We start from the raw sequence: 21,857 nt of genomic DNA on the forward strand, positions 1-21,857 counted from the left end.
AACCACGTGATGTTTCATCCACACAGCATTGGACTGAATTATTTTTCTTTTGTAGGCATGGTAATACGGTTGTGGGTCTGGGAAACTGAAACAGTGCAGGAACAGGCTGTCCTAGGAATGGCTCACCTACTAATTACAAATTCAGGACATCAGTGATGGTGAAATGCTTTTTTGGTTAAAGCTAATCTGTAAGTTCCACATTTTGGAGGTTTAGACCAAATTTCAAAGCAAGTTGAAGTATACAGGATACTCCTTATGCTTGTGGCAGATAATTCTAAAACTAAGTTATTAAAGAAAGACGTAGGACATGATGCTAACAAGGAGAGCAGTTAGACACCCAGGAATTCAAAGCACAGCCACATAGAAGTGAAGCAAACACCTTGGCATTAGAAATGTTCTCTAGGTTACATGGATTTGGAAGAACTCAGAGGCAGCAGAGGTACTAATGAAAATCACACTTTTGGGGAAGATATGCCTTTGGATTCTTCTTTCTCACTTCCAATCTCAACAACAACAACAACAAAAACCCACAAAGGTTGCCATGAATGATATCTGAGGATATCAGAAGCAGTCAACCTTAGTTCTACCTTTTGGGGTACTGCGTTGTAAAATGTTTAGATCCTCTGATGAAAATATTTGCCTCAAGCAGACAATTTTCAGTAACAGGACAGCCCTTTAAATTCTGTAAACTGAGAAGTCCTGTATGCATAAAATGCCATGAAAGAAATGAAGGAAAAACAGAATGGCAAATACAATCAGATATTTCATTCTATTTGTGTCAGTAGGAAGAGCAGCCATCAGTTGCCTGTCAATTACTTCACATATACATCAAGAGTGACAATGAAATCTGAACTTTCTCACAAGAGTTTGCCTTGTGTAGTTCTTAACAGATGAATGCAGCTCACAGCAAAATGTGAAATTAACTGTTTGTTTCCCTCAACCTCAGCTTTGCATACATTTTATGACCACATGCGTGTGCGCAGCATGCTACATTTTCCCCTGTTTCTCTGTATCTCACTTTACAGGTGAGTTATTTTTTGCTATAACTCCACTTTTCTTACTCCTCCAGCATAATAACAGATGCGTATTGGGCTAAAATCAAATACTCTTTACACAGACATACAGCTATGGATTGCAAACCTTTCTACAAATGGACATCTACTTTGTCCCCAGCTAAATTAAATTGGGATGATGGTGTGAAAAGAAAGGAAGGTGTACATGCGTAAGTCAGAATATTTGGGGGGGTTCTTTAATAAATATGCTTCTTACGAAGCAATTTCCGGTTATGTTTCTGAGATTAGGTCAAGTTTATCCGGTAGGCAATGCTCTCAAAGGTGGGGTGAGAGGAACTGCTCTTCCAGATGAATTATGCTGCATTGAGCAAATCCAAGAAAGTTTGGAGAGGATTATATACTACTGACAGCCCAAATGTGATAAGTATATCAAGATTTAGTGTCCCTTTATTAGTTTCTCTTACAAGAGAACACCACAGCTGCCAAAACTGAATCATTACCCTCATTTTTCCTGATACAATCAGTATGAAAATGGTGACTACTTGGATATTGCCTCAATGTGAGCTTTTCTAACTGAATAAGGTGATACCAACCTTATTGTATCACTCACTGATTAGAGTTCTGATTAATTCTTCTTCTTTTATTTTCATTCCCCTGTTTGAGATAATGCATGCGCTCCTGAATTGCTGGGCCTGGCACCTGTCTTGGAATCAGACCCCTTCTAACATGTTTGCTGAGTGTTCAGGGAAGCTGTAAGCTTCTGGAAAAGTTTAAAGCCTTTCTCCCCTCTTATCTCTCTTTTATTTTTGAAATATTCAAACTAAAAAAAAGGCCCCAAATTTTGCAGTTGGTAGCTTTAAAAACTTCACATTTTCTACTGAAGCATTTTTTAAAGAAAGAAAGAAGGGACAAACCATTGAAACTACACTACCCCTAAGAAATTCACCTGGCAGAAAATCTGTTGCTGTTATCTGAAAAGGTTTGGCATTATGTATAAAGGCAGTTGAACTGGGTTGAGAAAATAATAGGTGATTCTCCTGTTGTTCACTTCCTCAGAGAAGCAGCCTAGTCTTTTGGAAATAAATTGAGGAAAAAAAAATACCTCCACCCCAAATGATTTAGAAAATACAACAGAGAACAAAGCTGCTTTGTGTCTATTGCAAAAGCTGCATTTTTTTTAAATGAAGAGCTTATTGTCCCCTCCCTGAGCCACAGCATTGCTTGTGCCTCTTATGGCCATTCTAATCCTGCACTTAGCTGAGAAAGAGTAGGAACAGAGCAGGCAAGGCAGGTGCAATGATTGAGACAATGCGTCATGAAAAGCTTTTTAATCATACTTCAGTCTGAAAATAACATACACACAAGAAAAACTTTAAAAGACACAAAACAACTTATTATCATACATCCAGGTTGGAAAACTATGACCCAAAGTCACCATTTTTAATATAAATTAGGAGTTAATAAAACAGTATTTTATTAACCTCATTACTTTGTGTATTACTGTGTTCTTAGTATTATATAGCTCAGTTGAGTGACTGTGACAAAGATAGCTAATCCTCAAAATACGATGACTAGTTACAGCAAAATAAATTCCCAATTCTCAGTTTCTATGTGTTTAAGATAAGCAGCAATGATTCTAGCTTCAGGATTTTTTGAACTTAGAACTTCTCTCTATTACCATCTCTTTCCCTGCCCATCTCCCACCCTCATCTCTCAGCAGCATTTTCTAGTAGTTGAAGTTTGTGTTCTGGTAAGCTTTTCTCAAACGGTGACAAACAACTGTCACTGGTGACTGAATGTGAGTACTATCATCTTAGTAAAATTTGAGAAGGCAAAACCTTATTCAGTTCTTTCTCTGGGCCGGGAGTGGTAAATGGGTTGGGAGGGCTTCTGTCTAACACAGCTGATGTTCCCAGCCTTGAACTCGATATTGATGCCAGGGAATTTAAGTAGTGACAACAAGAGTATTTTCATTTTTTATTGTTTTATTAGGCACATGGGGCAAAGGTAAGGCTGTTATAAATTTCATGTACTAAACAGGGTAATGAAGGTGTTTTTTAATTGTATTAATTGAAGATACAGACAGAGTGAGAACCGTCATCTGCTGATTTACTTTCCAAATGCCCACATTAATTGTAGCTGGATAGGTTTGGTCAGGAACAAAGTCTTATCTCTCACATGGGTAGCAGAAATCCAAGTCAAATAGTCATCATTATTGGGATAATGGTGTCCTATTAATTTAATATAATATTTACAGTAGCTTAAAATCAGGTTAGCAACTGAATAAGGTTAGCAGGTGAATAAGGTTAGCAAGTGAATATCGTAAGTCCTATGGATACTAACAAAATAAAAGCTAAACTAATTCATTTGATTGTCAGAGACAAAACATGTAAGAAGAAGCTCCAGTCCACTACTTCATTCCACAAGTACCCTTCTGCAACTACACCTGGGAGCTGAGCACTAAATCCAGGTGTCCGGCACGGGCTGCAGGAACTCAATGACTGCAATAATCACTTCACCCTTCACAGCGTCAATTTGAGTAGGAAACAACAATTCCAGAGAATCTGGAATCAACTCCAGCTACTCTAGTATTGGGCATATTTGTGTTAATCACCAGGTTAAGTACCTTCTCCAGATATGACTTGAATTTATTTGCAAAAGAGTGGAAGGCCAAGGAAACATGAAATATAAAGCACATGGTGGCATAGAAACAGGGGGTTGTGTCAGGGTAGCACGCTAAATTTGTAGTGTTTGCTTACTAACCAATGGGTTGAACCAGTGAGAATGTGTTGAAGTAACTCATACAATTAGATACTCTAGTGAAATGGACACTGGTACTAAATCAGACAAACTTTGTTAATAAAACTCCCAAAACACAGGTAACCAAAGCAAAACTGAACAAATGAGATTATGTCAAATTCAGAAGCGTCTTCACAGAAAAAGAAATGATCACTAGCCTGAACAGATAAGTGATAGAATGGGAAGTATATTTTCAAGCTTCCTATCTGGCTAGAAATTAATGTCCATAATATCAACTCCCTCCCCAGAAAAAAAAAAAGCCTCAACAACAGTAAAACCTTGCCAATGCAGTTCAAAAAATGCACAAAGGACCAAAGTAGACCACTTTCAAAAGATAAAATGCAAGCAGCCAACAAATACTGGGAAAAAAAGAATAAAACCTAAGTATCACTAGTTATCAGGGAAATACAAATTAAGAATGGAGATATGATCTGACCCCCATCAAATTGGCTATTAGACAGAGGACAATAAAGTCTGGCAAGGTGTGGAGAAAGGGAAAATAATGCATTGTTGGTGGGAATGTGTACCGATTTAGCCTTTGTATACAACTATATGGAATTTCTTACCAAATGATCCCAAAATGATCCTGGATAAAACTTGGAATGATATAAATCAGAAGAAGGTGATATGTGAGTTTCCTTTCAAATGTTCAAAAAACTTCTGTGTTAATTGAAATTTTTGTATGTGTTTATGTATTTATCAACAATTATCAAACAGTATCCTTAAAATTCACTCATTTTAAATGCACCAATTCCAATAATCCAACACATATGCATAAGTGCATTTAAATGAGATAACATTTATACCTTATACAAAAGAGTATATATCAGGTAAGGACTTGAAACTGCTTACTTTACAATTCTATGTTCATCACTTCTAGTTACAATTATGTCTAAGCTATTCAATTTTTGTCACTTACATTTGCTTAGCATTTCTAAAAATGGACCTATTGAAATAATTTAAATGTGTCAAGTACAGTAGAAACTGTGATAATGTGAGAATAAACTTTGTAATGATGCTTACCAAGATTTTTATTCAAAAGAATGATAAAAGAAAAGAAATGCCAGAGATAATGAGAACCTATAAACACTTACTCACTACCCAGATGCCTGCAACAGCTAGGACTGGATGAAGACAAAGTCAACATCACACAGAAGCCTGGCAGGAACTAGAGAGCCATTCTGCATGCTGCTCTAAGCAGGTGCCTTACCAGGAGGCTAACTAGAAAAGCAGGAAGTCAAATCCAGGAATTGGCAGAGAGGCAGCTGTCCCACCTGCAGGCTTCACCTAGTACTCCAGAATGAGTAGAAAACTCCACCCTTCAGATAATTTTTCACTTTTCAGACAGCATATTTTCAATGTATATTCCAGTCAAAGGTTTAATGGACCATTAAAGGAAAGTTCGACAAACAAAAAGCAAAAAGACCATAGTTCAGCAAGCCAGAGACAAAGGCTGTAAAGAATAATCAAATGAAAAATTGTCAAATTCACCGACATACAGTAACCTCTCCGATAGACACAGATCATGAAAACTATAGCAGGAGACAGTCCTGAAGTGACTTATTTAAAAAAAAATTATTAAAGCTCGTACAAAACTTATTGATAGCTCAGCTCCATGCCATGATCAATGTTAAATCAAATATGGAAAAACAAACATGAAAATACTGAAATACACCTTGTGCCAGGCAGTTCAGAAATCAATCAATAATCTAATACATAGGAAAAAGAAAATCATTGCTGAGGATATAAAGTAAAAACAAAAATGTACAACCTTAAATTTAACGTCTCTTATTTGAAACAATTTTTAAAAAATCACAAAAGAAACATACTTTGATTTACAAAAAAACAAAATACTGACAGAATGGATAAATGGACATATTTGTTAAAATTTTGTTAATTCTTTTGAAATATGTAAATATATGACTAACATAAATTGTTGTATCAAATGTAAAAAGTGAATAATGTTAAAGATGATAGACAGTATTGATAAAATTATGATAAATTTATCTTTGTACATTGAAATATAATTTATCACAGCATTACTTACATTTTCTGATCGGAGATAATTTCCTCAAAATATAATTTTGTTCATAATATGTGAAAAAGCTAAAATCTGCAATTACTGAAAACTTTATAGTATACATAGCAATAACTCCTAGCTTCATTTTTGGCATGCATTCAAAAATTTTAATTTAAAATGGATGATTATAAAAGTGTAAGGTTATTATAAAATAATATTTATTCGTGATTGTTGGAAATTTTGATACTAGAAAATCTAAAGTCATTTGAAGTCATAAGCATATTTTATCAAAAATACTAGTAAAATACACTTATATTTCAAATTATATTTATTACAATTATTTAAAAACCTATATAGATGCTTTTTGCCTTTAATACTATATGCATAGTTTTTACACACTTAAGAATAACCATAAAATATTAGAATTCTCAATACATTTGCAAATATCATGATTTATGAAAACTCTTTCAAGAATTCTGAAAATGACATGATTCAAAGAGCTCTGCAATAGGTGGTCACTTGGGGAGTGAATTATCAGATGAAAGATCTTTCTGTCTCTCCTCTCTGTATATCTGACTTTGTAATAAAAATAAATAATTAAAAATAAACAGAACAAACAAACAAAAAAAATGAATAAAGTGAGTAAATATTACCTCTCAATATTCATTCATTTAATGGCTATAGTAAGAATAGTGTAATACAAGAACAATTTAAGGTACAATAAAATTATTTTTCTGAAATTGTGTGCAACATCATATACAATAAATATAATAGTCACTACAGCTAAAAAATTTAAAAAATACAAAATCATTTGAAAAATGAAGTCAAGTAGAGTTATCTCACCCCATATTAGAATAAAACATGCAGTATAATTTACAGTTAAATAAATTTTGTCACCACCCGGCCCGATCATAAGAATGCTGTATATATGGAAACAGAGAAAACAGCAAAAACAAAGAATTTGAAGGCAGAAAACCTTCTAGTAATAGAGCAAATGAGATTCAAAATATACAATTGGAATATTAATGGAAAAATGGAAGCTTCACTTATCACTATCTTGAACATAACTGGATTAAATTCTTCAATTAAAAGACACAAACTGGGGCTGTCACAATGACTTTCCAGGCTAATCCCCATGCTGCTGCACTGATTTATCATATGGGTGCTTATTCTAGTCCTGGCAGCTCCACTTCAGATCCAACAAATGGCATGGGAAAGCAGCAGAAGATGCTCAAAGCATTGGGCGCCTACATTTGGGTGGGAGGCTTGGGACAAATTCTTTGTTCCTGCCTTTGGATCAGCCCAACTCTGGCCATTACAGACATTTGAGGAATGAACCAGTGGGGAGAAAGCGAGTTAGCTAACTAGCTGGATAGAAAGACACATATATATAACGTGTGTGTGTGTGTGTGTGTGATTTTCAGCAAGATAAATCACTTCTAAATAAACAAATAAATAAGCACACACACACACACACACACACACACACAATTGATACAGACTAACTGCCTGAATAGAAAAAAAAAATTAATGCTGTCTAAAAACAACAGATCTCATCAATAAAGACACACACAACTGAAAAGGAAAGGATGGAAAAAGACATTTCATGAAAACAGAAATTAAAAATTAGCTGTCATAGCTCTTCCCATACCACATATAAGGCAAAACACACTTTAAGGGAATAACTGTAAGAGTCAGAGATGGTCATTTGGGGATGAAACAGTTAATTCAACAATAAGATATAATTACAGCAAATATGCATGCACCCTACTTGAAGGGACTGGTTTTATAAAGTGAATGTTACTGGATCTAAAGAAGGACATTAAGTTCCAAATATAATAATACTGGGCTACTTCAACAACCTACTTTATTCAATGGGCTGTTCATCCAGGAAAGTGAGTTATAAGTAAGCAACAGAACTAATATTGTACAAAAGACCAAATGTGCCCAATAAATAACTGCAGATCCTCCTGTGCTACAGCGGAAGAGTAATATTCATTTCATTAGTGCACAGAACGTTCTCTAGGATAGACTGAATATAAGGTACATGCTCATAAAACAAGTCTAAATAACTAAAAAAAAATAAATAAAATCATCTTATGTATCCTTTCTGACCAAAATGAAATCTGGTTGATAAGTAATGACAAAAGATTACTAGAGATATATACGCATAGGAACAGCAGACATGGTTCTGATTGAACAGTGGTTCATAGCATAAATCAAAAAGGAAATAAAAATGCCTCCCAATGAATGAAAATGAAACAAAACATCAAAATCTATTGGAAGGGCAAAAATCTGCATATTTCCCTAAAAGAGATTTTCTTTCAAAATGAATGTTGATAAACTACATTAGATCCATTTTCAGTGTAACCTGTAACAAAAAGATAATAATTGGGCCCTGCTCAGTAGCCTAGCAGCTAAAGTCCTTGGCTTGCATGTGCGGGGATCCCATATGGACACCGATTCTAATCCTGCCAACCCCACTTCCCATCCAGCTCTCTGCTTGTGGCTTGCTTGTGGCCTAGCAAAATGATCAAGGTCGGCCCAAAACCTTGGGACCCTGCACCTGCATCAGAGACCTCGAGGAGGCTCCTGGCTCCTGGCTTTGGGCCTGCTCAACCCTGGCCATTGCAGCCACTTGGGGAGTGAAGCCACAGACAGAAGATCTTTGTCTGTCTCTCCTCCTCTTTGTACATCTGACTTTCCAATTAAAATAAATAAATCTTAAATATATATATGTATATTAATATGTGTATATATATACGTATACTAGCACTCCTGTGCACATGCACTGACTCTGTCTTTCCATCATTATTTGTATCATCATGCAGATCACAAAGCACAGCATCTCTCATTCCACTGGCGTGATGTTGTGGTAACCATCCACATGCCTCTGTTAACCGAGCTGCTATATGTCAAGATGGGGGTCATATCCAGAAAAATCTATTCAGAACTGTAAGATGAGCCTCTCTGGTGGAGTTCATAATTGTAATACTCACTGCTAGGATAAGATAACTCTGGAACTGTATTTGGAGACATGTTGACTTGGCTTGGAAATTTTAAGTAGTCCTCTGCTAGAATGTGCACTGCTTGCACTATTTCACGCTGGAGTGTGATGATGTCACAAGTCTAACTGGGAGGGAAGCTGACACTGCTCTGACTGAGAAAGACTAAACAGGAGTGAGGGTAAGACTGTCTGAAGGCATCATGCTGATGCTGAGTTCCAGGGGACTATACTGACACACTGCATCCACAGGATTAACAGTGCTTATAATTGCATCTGTGTACTTCTGCTATTCCTCGGGTCTTTAACAATCTGCAGCAGCGTAACAAAGAGTTTGATTGATTCTACCGTGCTAGTTGAGTGTTTCAATTTTCTTTGCTGTTCATCTTCTTGCAGTTTTGAAGTTTGTCACCCAAAAGCCTAGAGGGTGGCAAGAGAGAAGCTAGGAGAATATGACATGCATGCCCACACCTGGCCCCCAGTAGTGAGGAAGAACCCTGGGGACTGAGACTTGGGGTCCTGTGTCCTCACCTAGACAGACCCCTGGGGTCTAGCCATTCTGCAAGTGGTCAGCGAAGGGTCAATGGGCCACACTCACAGTGCCTTCATAGGGACTTCCCTGGAGTCCGCTATGATTAGTAAGTACCACAACTGCCATGTGAAACATGACTCCTTCCTAGAATATTATAAGAAGAGTGGACATAGAGGCAAGATTTGCCATAGAAAAACAGCAACGTTTTCATTAGCAATTGAAATAATTGAGTGTGATAGTGGTTGAATTTATCAATAAATATACACATTGCTGAGCAGTCAATAAACCTCATGTATCAAAATGATTTATGTACTAGAAAAAAACTCATGTATATTAAAGAATCAATTTTTGAAAAATTGAATAGATTAGATTAAAACAAAGTTTCTGGTCTTTAAATTCTTTTGTCAAAATTGGTGTTGTATGATTCAATTAATTACAAAAGCCAAATATTTATACCCATTTGCAACGATTCTAATACAATTTTTGGGTTTCATATTGTCAAAAAATGACAACACTATTTCTGTGTTCGTAAAATTAATTACATGCTGTGTTTTAATAGTAGACTCACTGTTTTCAAACCTACTCTTTTTTTCCTTCTCAAGCATTTAGGTACACAAACATACACTCACTCACAGACACAAAATCCAAAATACATATACATCATAACACACACAAGCATACTCTCAGAAAACATTCTACTGATTGAATAAAACCTAGAGGTTTCAAAGTAGGCTAAATTCTTGGGAAAATTCAAGGATAAACCCAAAACCATATTCATATGTTCTGGTTTTCTTGGAAGGATAAAGCATTCAAATACCAAATATGAGATTACTAATTTATCTATTATATATTTTCACATCAGCAAGAAAAAATACAGCCTTTAAATGCTGATGTGAATCTACACATGTCAGAAGATAAATCACCATGGAGGTATCTGACTGAACTTGGTGGTTACATGTTTCAATTATGAATAAAATATGAGTAAACGGGATTTACAAAGAAGTATTTGGTTAGTTCCTACAGAAAGCACGCAAGATAATGTAAACACCTGGATACCATCCAATCTCCAGTTCGTATGCTTTGCCAATGGTGGGTCAGCAGAATCTTCTTTTGCTGTGAAAGATGGCATAGTAATTGTGGGCCCTTCAATAAGTAACATAAAATGCAATCATGAAGCAGCCTCCTGAACCACTCAGCTGGAAACACCGAGATGTATTCTGCACCAGAAAATAGCAGCTGTCTTAAAAACACTTTCTTATTGATTAGAGAATAGGCCAGGCCATTTTTAAGACTCACTCCCTGGAAACTTTACTGTGTTGTTTGTCATCATGAAAATGTGTATAGTTTGTTCCAGGGGGAAAAAAATGTGTATAAGGATGGAAGTAATGAAAGGATTACTAATGCTGATCATTTGCTCACATTCTGTCTCCTATTAACAATAAACCTATTTTATAACACCCTCGGTCTTCCTACATAAATTTTCTATGACTTAAGATCACCATCTGTAAGTTTGAGATGCCAGAAATCTATATCTCCATCCTCAATGACTTCCTGAATCACTGGCAAGAGCATCTATTCGACATATCCATAATGATCTCTAATATACCTATCAAGCATACTCAAAAGACAGCCACGGATTTATGAAGGGAACCTGCACCCCACGCATGATTTTACAATCACAGTAAATAGGCGTCATGTCACTGTTCAAGATAAAAATCTCAACATTATCCAATCTGTTAAGAGAGTCTTTCAATTTTACCTCCAACATGCATCGTGAATGATTCTACTTCTCTCCATCTTTGCTGCATTGTATTAGCCCATTTTCTCAACGACAAAAATTGACTTCTACTGAGTTAACAACTTAGTGTTCCCAATGTCTTCCTTCTGTCTACCAGCCAAACTGACATTTAAAAATGGAAATCAGATATAACAATCATATTACAGCATCTGATCTCTTCTTGTTGCCCTTAGGTTGTAAGCTAGACAACTATTTCTTGCCCTTATGAATGCTGTCAAAATCATCAAAGTCAACTTTCAACCTTTTCTCATACCCATTGCCTTCAATTCAATATCCTAGCAATCTCCAGTTTTATGCTGTTCTTATTTTTTAAGCAATTGCCTTATCTGGTGTACATAGAAGGATTCAATACTATATAAAATATTTTAATGACATAAAGCATGTGAAATTGTATTTCTTAGTCTCCTTTTTTTGTTAAGTTTTTTTTTTATTTTGAATTTTTGGATTCTATGGTACAATTTCATAGAGAATGGGATTCCCCCCCCAAAGAAATCCAACACCCCAACTGAATTTCCCCACATTGCTACAATAGTATAGTCCTTCATAAGGAGTCATGATTTGATCAGTCTGTTATTGAAGTGTGCCTCGACATTGCTGGTACAGACAATGTCAGACAGTCCAGCATCCCTTTTTGATTGAACAGTTCTTAAAATGCAAGCAGAAGTGTCATTTTGCACCTGCCTTAGTTCAGTGAAAAGCCTATGTGACTGGCTAGTTTCTCTTTTCTTCTCTTACTATCTGTAAAGGCCTTATGTTACCAATAGCACAGCCAAAATGTATAGCAGGATCTCAGTCAGGGGAAGGCCATGCATAAGATTCTAAGAGATTGGTGAAGCAGAAAACTTGCTAACTCCTGTTAGAAAAGCAATTTGGTAAGTAATTTTTATATGCTAAACATGATCGTTTTTGGCCTATGCCAAATAATATATCACCTCAGAGTCTTTGAGTTAGCTACTGTATTTATTTAAACTTTCTTTCCTATTATAACTCCATATCTCAATGCCTTCGGTTGAGGTTTTAGTTTCTCTCACAACTAGTCATAAATATTGACCACGGTTATACAATCAAAGTCAGTTACATATCCTTGATCCTCAAGTTTTGTTTCTGTGCTGTCACTTTTGAAAATTATCTGTCTGTGGTGATGAGATATTTATATGTTTAATTTATTTCTTTGTGTTCCTTAGTCTCATTAAAGTAGTTTCTTTTTTTGTTAGCTGCTTTATTCCTAGGGTTTTTATTTCAGTCTAGCATGTAAAAGCTGATCCAAAAATTATTATAGGAATATTTGTCAAATGAGAGATTGGTATTTTTCTTATTTTCTAGTACATATTTCCATTTCATGATTCTGTTTTCATGTTAACAAAGTAAGAATAAAGCAAAAATGTCAATAGTTACCTACTGAGTCAATTCAACCACTTTTCGAAGATCTTGTGGAATTATATCTAGTTTTGTGACAGAGATACTGTAGTGTTTTTCCTGTGAATGGCTTAAGCCTTTTTTTTTTTCAAAAAAGTATTTTTTCGCAGAGGTGCTTAAGTATGTCACACAGTGTGATCATTTTGGTATTTGAATAATAATATAAACACAACTTCTAACAAGTCACAGCAAGTGTCCTGTAAATAAAGACATGATATTCATGTAGCTTCAGTGTGTAAAATGCCTGAAGGTATCTTAAAGGGGTACTACAAAAGCATGAAATTATTAAAAGCTTTAGTTTCTGGAAGCATCTAAGACAAGCATCAGAGTTAGAGATCACTTGAGCTGTTTATACTCCTTTGGTGTTAATTAAATGCCAGTATTTTTTTTCTCTCGAGAAGTTCAGAATTAGAATCACTTTCTCCTTTGAGACATGAAGCATCATAAAGGATGCTGTCACTTGTTCCAGGATTCCTGGCCCTAGGTGAAATCATCAGGAGGTATTTGCTGTTTACAAACTTCTCAACACTTATGTAAGGTTCTAAAACTTCTGTACATGCTTATTAGAGTTACATGCTTTCAAATTTCATCGAAGTTACAATGGAGGCAATGAGGGTCAGAAATCGTGAACTGTCATTTGGTCTAATTTTAGAGCTCAATTCATGTCCTTCACTTGAGTAACATTGTTTATGCAAGTTAAAAACTCACTAGCTGCCAGGGATGAAGAAAATCCATCAAGCACAATATCTTCGTACAAGGAACACTTACAGCCATAAAACCAATAATTGCATAAAATTAGAGCACCTTCTAGGGTTTGAATACATACAGAAATTTAGTCCCCAAGTCAAGGTAATGGTGTGAATAAGGCAACAACTCATTTAATTTACGATGTTGAGAGATGCAAGTTTTCAAAGTGAACTGCTTGGACTATGCCGTTAAAGTGGGACGCCTTGATTTCATCCTGGCGAATTTATCAGAGGCCACCAAGACACGTGATCATAGACAGTTCTGTACACTCCCTGTCTCTTGCTACTTGATAATGTGCACAACCTCAGGTCTCGGCCAGCAACAGCATCTACAACAGAAGCCAAATTGATGGGACTCGCATGATCTTGGAATGCAAACCTCCAGAACTATCAGCCAAAGCTGGCTTAGTGACACTGTTTGAAGTATTCCATGACAGAAATACAAAGCTGATGATCAAAGCTCCCGGAGAAGCCAGCCTCTATTCAAGGACTTCCCTAGAAGCTGAGACTTTGCAAGGAGAATTGCGCGGATTCATCGAAGGAATTTCAAGCAAAAAGACAAATGTTCTGTTATACAAAAAGAAGAGTTTTGTAAAAAGTACACTTTGGAGTACTGCCAAGTCAGTAAAATGTTGTACTGTTGTTCCAGTAGAAATGATGTCAGACTCAATTAAAACAGCTTAATCATCTGAACTTATGGCCACCCTGGAGAAACAACAAAATTCTGCTTTCACACAATCTTCGCTGCCTTTACCTAAGCAATGGAAATTTTTAAATTCACACAAAAAAAACACTCTCACAAGAAAAGACACAGCTGAAGATGAAGGAAAATCAAGACTCATAGTTTTCAAGACTCTCTTATAAACCTAACAGGAAATTTTAAAAAAAGAATGTTTGTTTATATTTGAGAGGAAGAGAGGGAATGTGAGAGAGAAATGGGGTGGAAGAGACACACAGGGACTAAACAGAGATAGACGGATACAGTGCTTTCCACCATTGCCAATGCCTGCAACAGCCAAGATTTAGCCAGGCCTAATACCTGGAGCCCAGTCCAGGACCCACAGGTGAGGACAGGACTCTAAGCACTTGAATCACCACCGGGTGTTTCCAGAGGTGTGCATTCCCAAGAAGCTGTGATTGGAAGCAGGCCACTTCAAGCCTTACACGTGTGTTTAGATGTGAGTTGATTACCAGAGATCAGGGAAAGCACACACAGCAAAAACAGAGAAGGTGCAAGTGCCACAAAAACAGCTTGTGAGTGTCTACTAGAATGATTGGGAACTTCATAAATGATGTGACATTGACAAGAATACACAGACAGATCTTGCCTCAGTAGTGGGAAATAACTGGCCTCCAATTAAATACATCCTAACAATTTAAGACTTGAAACAATTCCATTATTCACAAGCAAATTAACTGTGTGCTAAAAAATAGTTCAGAACTATACAAATCCAAAAATATCTACCACTGCGAAAGACACAATTTGTAGTAGCTGACATCTAACAAAAAATTATCAACCACACAAAGGATCTGGAAATTTAAATCAGGATGAAAAGCAAAAAGCAATCAATCAATAAACTAGAATTAGTGATTAGTAGAATGGATTTTTGAGGGCTTTCAAAAACTTTTGCACCAAAGTAAGTTACCTTTAAACTGCATTTCTCATGAACTTTTTGAAACGCTTTCCTACAGTATCTCCATTCGAAAGTTAAATAGATATATAAGACATTGAAAGATGTAAATTGAACTTTAGCGATAGAAACTGCGTGTCTGAAATGAAAAACTGTGAAAGATGGAAAGATTAGATAGTGCAGATGAAATTATCAGTGACCTATAAATGTAGCTCCCAAGAAATGAAAAATGGAATAATTTAAAAGTGAGCACAGCCTCAGTGATCTGTGAATAAATTTCAGCTGAACGATTAGATGTGCAAGAGGAATAAACAAAAGTAGGAAGAAAAGCAAGTCAAAACACTGTAAACAAATGTGAAACTCAATCAACAAAGTGCACAAAATAACATGGAAAAACACTAGGACATGTCATAGGATGCGGAAATTGATAAACATCATCAAGCAATAGTATTAAAAGCCTCCAGAGGAAAAGAAAACACCATTGTATTTAGGCAAATAAACATAGAACCTCTTCAAAACAAGGAAGGCATCTTTAAAATGCTAAAAGGACAAAACCAAAATAACTTCCAATGAAGGCAAAATGAAGACTTTTCAAAGAAATGAAAAAAAAAATAAAAGAATTTATCAGTATTAAGCTTTCACTTCTACACATGTTAAAGGTAGCCCTAGAGGAAAAAGAATAATAGTAGTATATATGGACATGAATCATGCAAAGGAATAAGGAATTTTCAAAATTTTAACTGAACACATTGACATACAACATATACTTCTCATTTAATGTCTTTAAAAGATAACTTTTAAAAATTAACAAAGAACTGTGGCAGGTACATATGACAATATGACCAAGAATAAAAAGTAAAAAATGAGGGCCCGGCACTATAGCCTAGTGGTTAAATTCCTCATCTTTAATGCGCCAGGATCCCATATGGTTGCCAGTTTGAATCCTGTCGGCCCTGCTTCCCATCCAGCTCCCTGCTTGTGGCCTGAGAAAGCTGAGGATGGCCTAAAGCTTTGGGACCCTGCACCAGTGTGGGAGACCCGGAAAAGCTCCTGGCTGCTGGCTTCGGATTGGCTCAGCTCCAGCCGTTGCAGCCACTTGGGGAGTGAATCATTGGATTGAAGATCTCGGTCTCTCCTCCTCTCTGTATATCTGACTTTGTAATAAAAATAAAATAAATCTCCAAAAAAAAAAAAAAGAAAGAAAAGTAAAAAATGAAAGTTTACTAGTAAACAGTTAACACATTTATTAAAAGTGATATTTTGTCATGAAGAATTAGATTGTCACATTTTAATATGAACATTATCAATCATATGTTAAGAATGTCAGATTTGGGGGTCTGTGTTGTGTCGTTGCTAATCAAGCCACACATGTTGCAAAATCAGCATCCCACATCAGAGTGCTGGTCCTACTCCTGCATGTTCTTCATCCGACTGAGCTTCGTGCTAATACTCCTAGATGACAGTAGAAGAAAGCCTAAACACTTGTGAATCTGCCATGCATGTGTGCGACCCACATGGAGCTGCACCTGCTTCAGCAGGCAATTGGAACTCTCTCTCGCTTTTTCTGTAACTCTAACTTTCAGATAAACAAATAAGTCTTTCAGGAGAAGCTGGAGGAAGCTCTTCAGCCTGGCTCAGGCCTGGTCATTGCAGCCACTTTCAGGAGTACATTAGAGGTTCTCGCTCCCTCCCTCTCTCTGTCCCTCCACATGGACCCGTAAGTCTGCAATTCAAATCATTAAAAAGAAGGGAAAATAAGAGAAGGAGAACAAACAATATTTGGGACATATAAAAAGTCAATATCTGTAAATGATATTTCTTGTGAAGCACCTTAATGTATAACTAGATCAAATAAATACATAATATCCAGATATATCCTTGTGTGTTAGAAAGAAACTATAAATGCAACACATTACTAGATTAACATAAAGTGAAAGTGAAAGCATGGGGAAAACACAAGCTGCTAATATTAATCATAATAAACCTGAAGTGCCTATATTAATATCAGACAAAAGTAGAGACCAGAGAAAAAAGGCCACTGGGATAAAAAGGTCACATCACCGTCATAAATGATTTGGAGATGTATCAGTGCTAATTAATTACATAGCTGATAACAGAATTTCAGACTATTATAAATGCATTCTTTAAAATATCAAGAATAATTAGATACATCCACTGTTGCACTTACTTCTTAGAAATTTTAAATAGCGGAAGTTGTCATAAAGTCAGCTTCAGAGGACCAATACTGTAGCATAGTGAGTAAAGCCCCTCCCTGAGAGATGATCACATTTTGGGATGCTGCTTGGTGTCCTGGCGGCTCCACTTCCAATCCAGCGTCCCCTAATGGCTTGCAAAAGAATTGCAAGGTAGTAAAATGTTAAATCACTTGCCACACATGTGGGAGAGCTGGAAGAAGCCACTGGCTTAGCTCTGGTTGTTATGGCCATCCGTGAAATGAACCAGCTGATCAGGTATCTTTCCCTTTCCCCCTTGCTTTCTTTATAACTCTGATTTTCAAATAAATAAATAGTTTTAAATCTATGTAAGACATGGATTTGAACATTATTTTCCGATTCAGTTAGACACGTCACCCAACAATCTCAAGATACACAAATAAATGAGGTTGGCACAGTTAAATTTCTGCTAAATTTTTGAAAAACATTTTAAAAGTACAAAAATTGAATGGCATAGTATCACATTATTTCATCAAAATGAGATGAGATTATCAATAATAACATATTTTTGAAAATTTATAAGTATTTGGGGAGTAAATAGTATACAGAACATTAGTGTAAAATCAAACATAAGGAAGCAATGTTGAAATTGGATCAGCAATATAAACATAATACTTTAATATGGACCACTGCAAAAGCAACATTTAAAGGACATTTCATGATTATATATTTTACAAAATCTAGAGCAAAAATACATTAAATCACTGAAGAAAGAATGATTGAGTCTTAACTGTTTGTAATGCCAGCATCCCAAAATACAGTGTTGTCTTAGTTACTCTGCTAATGTGCAGGCTTAGGTCCCAATATGAGCCAAGCACCTGGGCACTGGCCACTCCTCCAAGATACCTAGATTATGTCCCTGGCTCCTGAGTTCAGCCCAGTCTCTTTTGACCATTTGGGAAATGCACCAGAAGATGGAACTCTTTTCTTTCTGTCTCTCCTTTCTTTAGCAGTCTGCATTTCAACAAAATAAAATACATCCATTTAAAAAAATAAATAAGCACATTATCAAACAGGATATGCGAATATGCCTTTCTTAATAGCTATTAGAAAAGAGCGAGAAGACGCACAGTCATGGGTAACAGAAGAAGGCGGACTGACCACGGGAACACCTGGAGACTTGTGGACCTGTGGAAGCAGCGGGAACAGCAGAGCAGTGCTGCAGCAAACGCATGGCCCAAAAGTGATTAGAGCTTCACTGTGGTCAGGTGAGAAGTGGTCACTGGGAATGCAGGAGGTGAATCCAGCCATAGAATTGAGAGTGATGTTTATTTTCAATCCAAGCATGAACAGAAGCAGAGTGTTGGAACCCTATTGGATGGTTATGGCGACAGGGTAGATTCCAGGGCCTAGACCCCAATGAGTGTCACCTTAGGTGCCACTTTGACTTCCAGGCCAAATCCCCTGGAGGGACAACAGTGAGCCACACATGCAGTAAGCCAGGGAGAACTCACTTCTGGCTCAGTACATTGCATTGGTCCCACCAGAAAAATAATAATTTGACATCTCACGGGTCCCATCCAAAATACGTCAGGGTTGCTCCCAGTCCTAACTGCAGCAGGTTCCACAAAGAAGAGGAAAAAAAAATTCTATAACCCCATGATCTAGTCACAGCTAGTGTCTCCACCTCCTGGAACAAGGAGTGGGAGAAAAACTGGACAGACAACAGTGCAGCCACACCACAGAACCACAGTGCGTGGGGAGTGGTGACCCAAGAGACCCTGCTGTGGGGAGCAAGGCAGAAGCGCAGCACAGGAATGGGATGAGCCTCACTGGTAGAGTGCACTAGTTACCAAAACCTAACCGGGCAGTGAACCAGATCGGCAATGTCAGCATGTAGACCTGAGGATGGCATCGCTTAGACAGCCCCCAGGAGCAGAATCCACTAATCAGAGCTGACTAAAGGGAAAAGAAGCAGCAGAAACACAATGAACAAGATGGCCGACACCTACCCCGCCAAGGAACAAAAGACTATTTCCATCTCTAATTTAACTGAGGAAGACATTGAGGAACTGTCGGATAAATAATTTTGTAAATTGTTATAAAGCTTCTTAAAAGAAGCACATGCAAGAGTTCAAGTAATTTAAGGAATATGTGACGCAAGAAACAGCAACATTGAAACAAAGTCAAACTGAATCCTTAGAAATGAAGATTACAATGGAAAAAACTAGAAATTCAACGGAAAGCCACAATAATACAATGTGTGAGTCCAAAGAGTTAGAATTGAAAAACACCTGTGGAAATGCAGAAACAGTGAGAAAGCCGGAGGAACTGAGTAAAGCTGAGAAATACAGGAATTAAATGACACCATCAAAAGGCTGAACTGAAGAGTTATGGGAGTTCTTCAACTGAAAAATAAAGAAATAATATTTAAATATGCACATGAGAAAAATCATTTCACTCATGCAGGGATCTGATTAAGACTCACAGGTTGTCTCTTGGAAAAGCTACAGCAAATGGAGTGACGTATTTCAGATCCTAAAAGAATAATAACAATAATAAATTCAGTCCAGAATTACATGCCCAGCGATGTTTACCTTAATATTATAAATGAAATAAGATACTTATAAAACAAACAGAAATAAAGTACTCATAAACAGAAAGACTTTGCCTCTGCTAGAACAGTCTGCTAAGTGTTGCTTAAAGCAGTGCTACAGAGGACAAGACTGACACCGACCAAACGCAAAGCCAGAGGTGGCAACATTCCAATAAAATGACAGGAAAAATAAAAACAATTAAATCAAGCAGTGGGCAACTCAATGCAAAGAAACAGATAATTGATTTGTGATCAACTACTCCACATAACGAACAATATTTTAAAACTTTAATGCAAAGAAAAAGAAAAATATCGTCACATCGTGAACGTATGTGAAGGCAGAAAATCCTCCTAACGACAGTATACCAGAGATACAAAACACAAGGGATAGGAGTATTTCATGGAAAACATCAAGTCATTACCTATCAATAATCTTGAAGGTAAACCGGCTGAACTTTCCAATTAAGGTACAGATGGATTAAACAGCAAGATTGCTCTGTGTGCTACCTACAAGAAACATACTTCACCAACAAAGATACGCAAAAACTGAAAACGTGAACAGTAAACAAGATATTCCAAACAAATGGAAATTTAAAAAGCAGGAAAATAGCTCAATATTGGACAAAGTAGACCTTAAGACAAAAATGTTTGAAAGAGACAGAAAAGGTGATTATGTAATGATTGAGGGCTCAACTCAACAAGAATTAACTGTATTGAATGAACGTGCGCCCAATATTGTGTTCAATATTGTAAAACAATTATTAATGATCTAAAATAAGATACGCTCTAATGCAAGTGTACACTTTCATCAATGGACAGGTAAACTAGGCAAAAATGATCAGAAAGTGGCAAAACTAATCTGTATTTTGAGTAAATAAATCTAATGCATGGCTCGAGCCCTTCCTAGCATAGACCAAATTTTTGGCAAAAAAAAAAAAAATCTTAGAATTAAAAAAGACTTACACTATCAATATCAATCACAATAGTGTAAGAAAATGTAAATAACTTAGGAAACAATGATAACCATGAAGTAAGGTACTGCTACAATAAAACCAATAAAGCATTAATGAAAGAAACAGAAGATGCAAAAATATATATCTTTGTGGAATCTCCCTTTCCAACTCATCTTTTTTTTTTTCAAAGAAATAGAATTCCAGTTTGATATCTTTACACATGTGTATGTGTAACTATAGACCTTCCTTCCTGGAGAATTTGGCTTCATTTATCTTCCAGAATAGATTTTCTGGGAAAGCCTTTTTTTCAGTTTGGGAGATAGTTTTCCTGGATATGAAATTCCAGGTTCTCTTTCCATTTGACATTTTAAATTTTTTTCCTTTGGTGCATTCTGAATTTTATATGTTGCAGCAGAAAATTTTAAAAATTATGTAATATTTTCTGCATATATAACTTTCTACAAATCCATCTGTTGTTGAAATTTCTTTGTCACCCAAGTTTCAGAATTTTTAACATTATTATTGCAATATTATTAATATGCTTAGATATTTTTAAATTGTCTTACTGATTTTCTCTGAGCTTGTTGAATCAATGATGCAATATCTTTTATTACTGTTGAGAAAAGCATTTGTTATCATTTCTTCATACAGTATTGCTTTGCTAATGTGTTTTTTTTCAACTCATTTTTTCCTTTTATTTTGATTTGGATCATTTTTATTAATTTATTCTGTGCTTCAGTGATTATTTCCTCAGCTGCATTGAGTCTGCTAATGTGTTTATTAAATATAGTCTTCCTCTATTATATAAATTGTCTAATGCTAGAATTTAAATTTAATTATTCATAGTAATTGTCATGTCTGTTGAAATGACTCATCTCCTGTGCATGTTATTTATTGTTTTTATTGCACTGTTTATTATATCAATAGTTTTTCATGTCAGATAGCTATAAAGTGCATGATTGTTTTTTTAAAAAAGATTTATTTATTTAATTGTAAAGTCAGATATACAGAGAGGAAGATCTTCCTTTCGTTCATTTTCTCATCAAGTGACTTCAAAGGCCAGAGCTGTGCCAATCCGAAGCCAGGAGCCAGCAGCTTCTTCTGGTCTCCCACGCAGGTGCAGGATCCCAAGGTTTTGGGTCGTGCTCAACTGCTTTCCAGGCCACAAGCAGGAA

This window comes from Ochotona princeps, chromosome 18 (assembly GCF_030435755.1).
Source record: "Ochotona princeps isolate mOchPri1 chromosome 18, mOchPri1.hap1, whole genome shotgun sequence".
In the NCBI taxonomy this organism is placed as follows: domain Eukaryota; kingdom Metazoa; phylum Chordata; class Mammalia; order Lagomorpha; family Ochotonidae; genus Ochotona; species Ochotona princeps.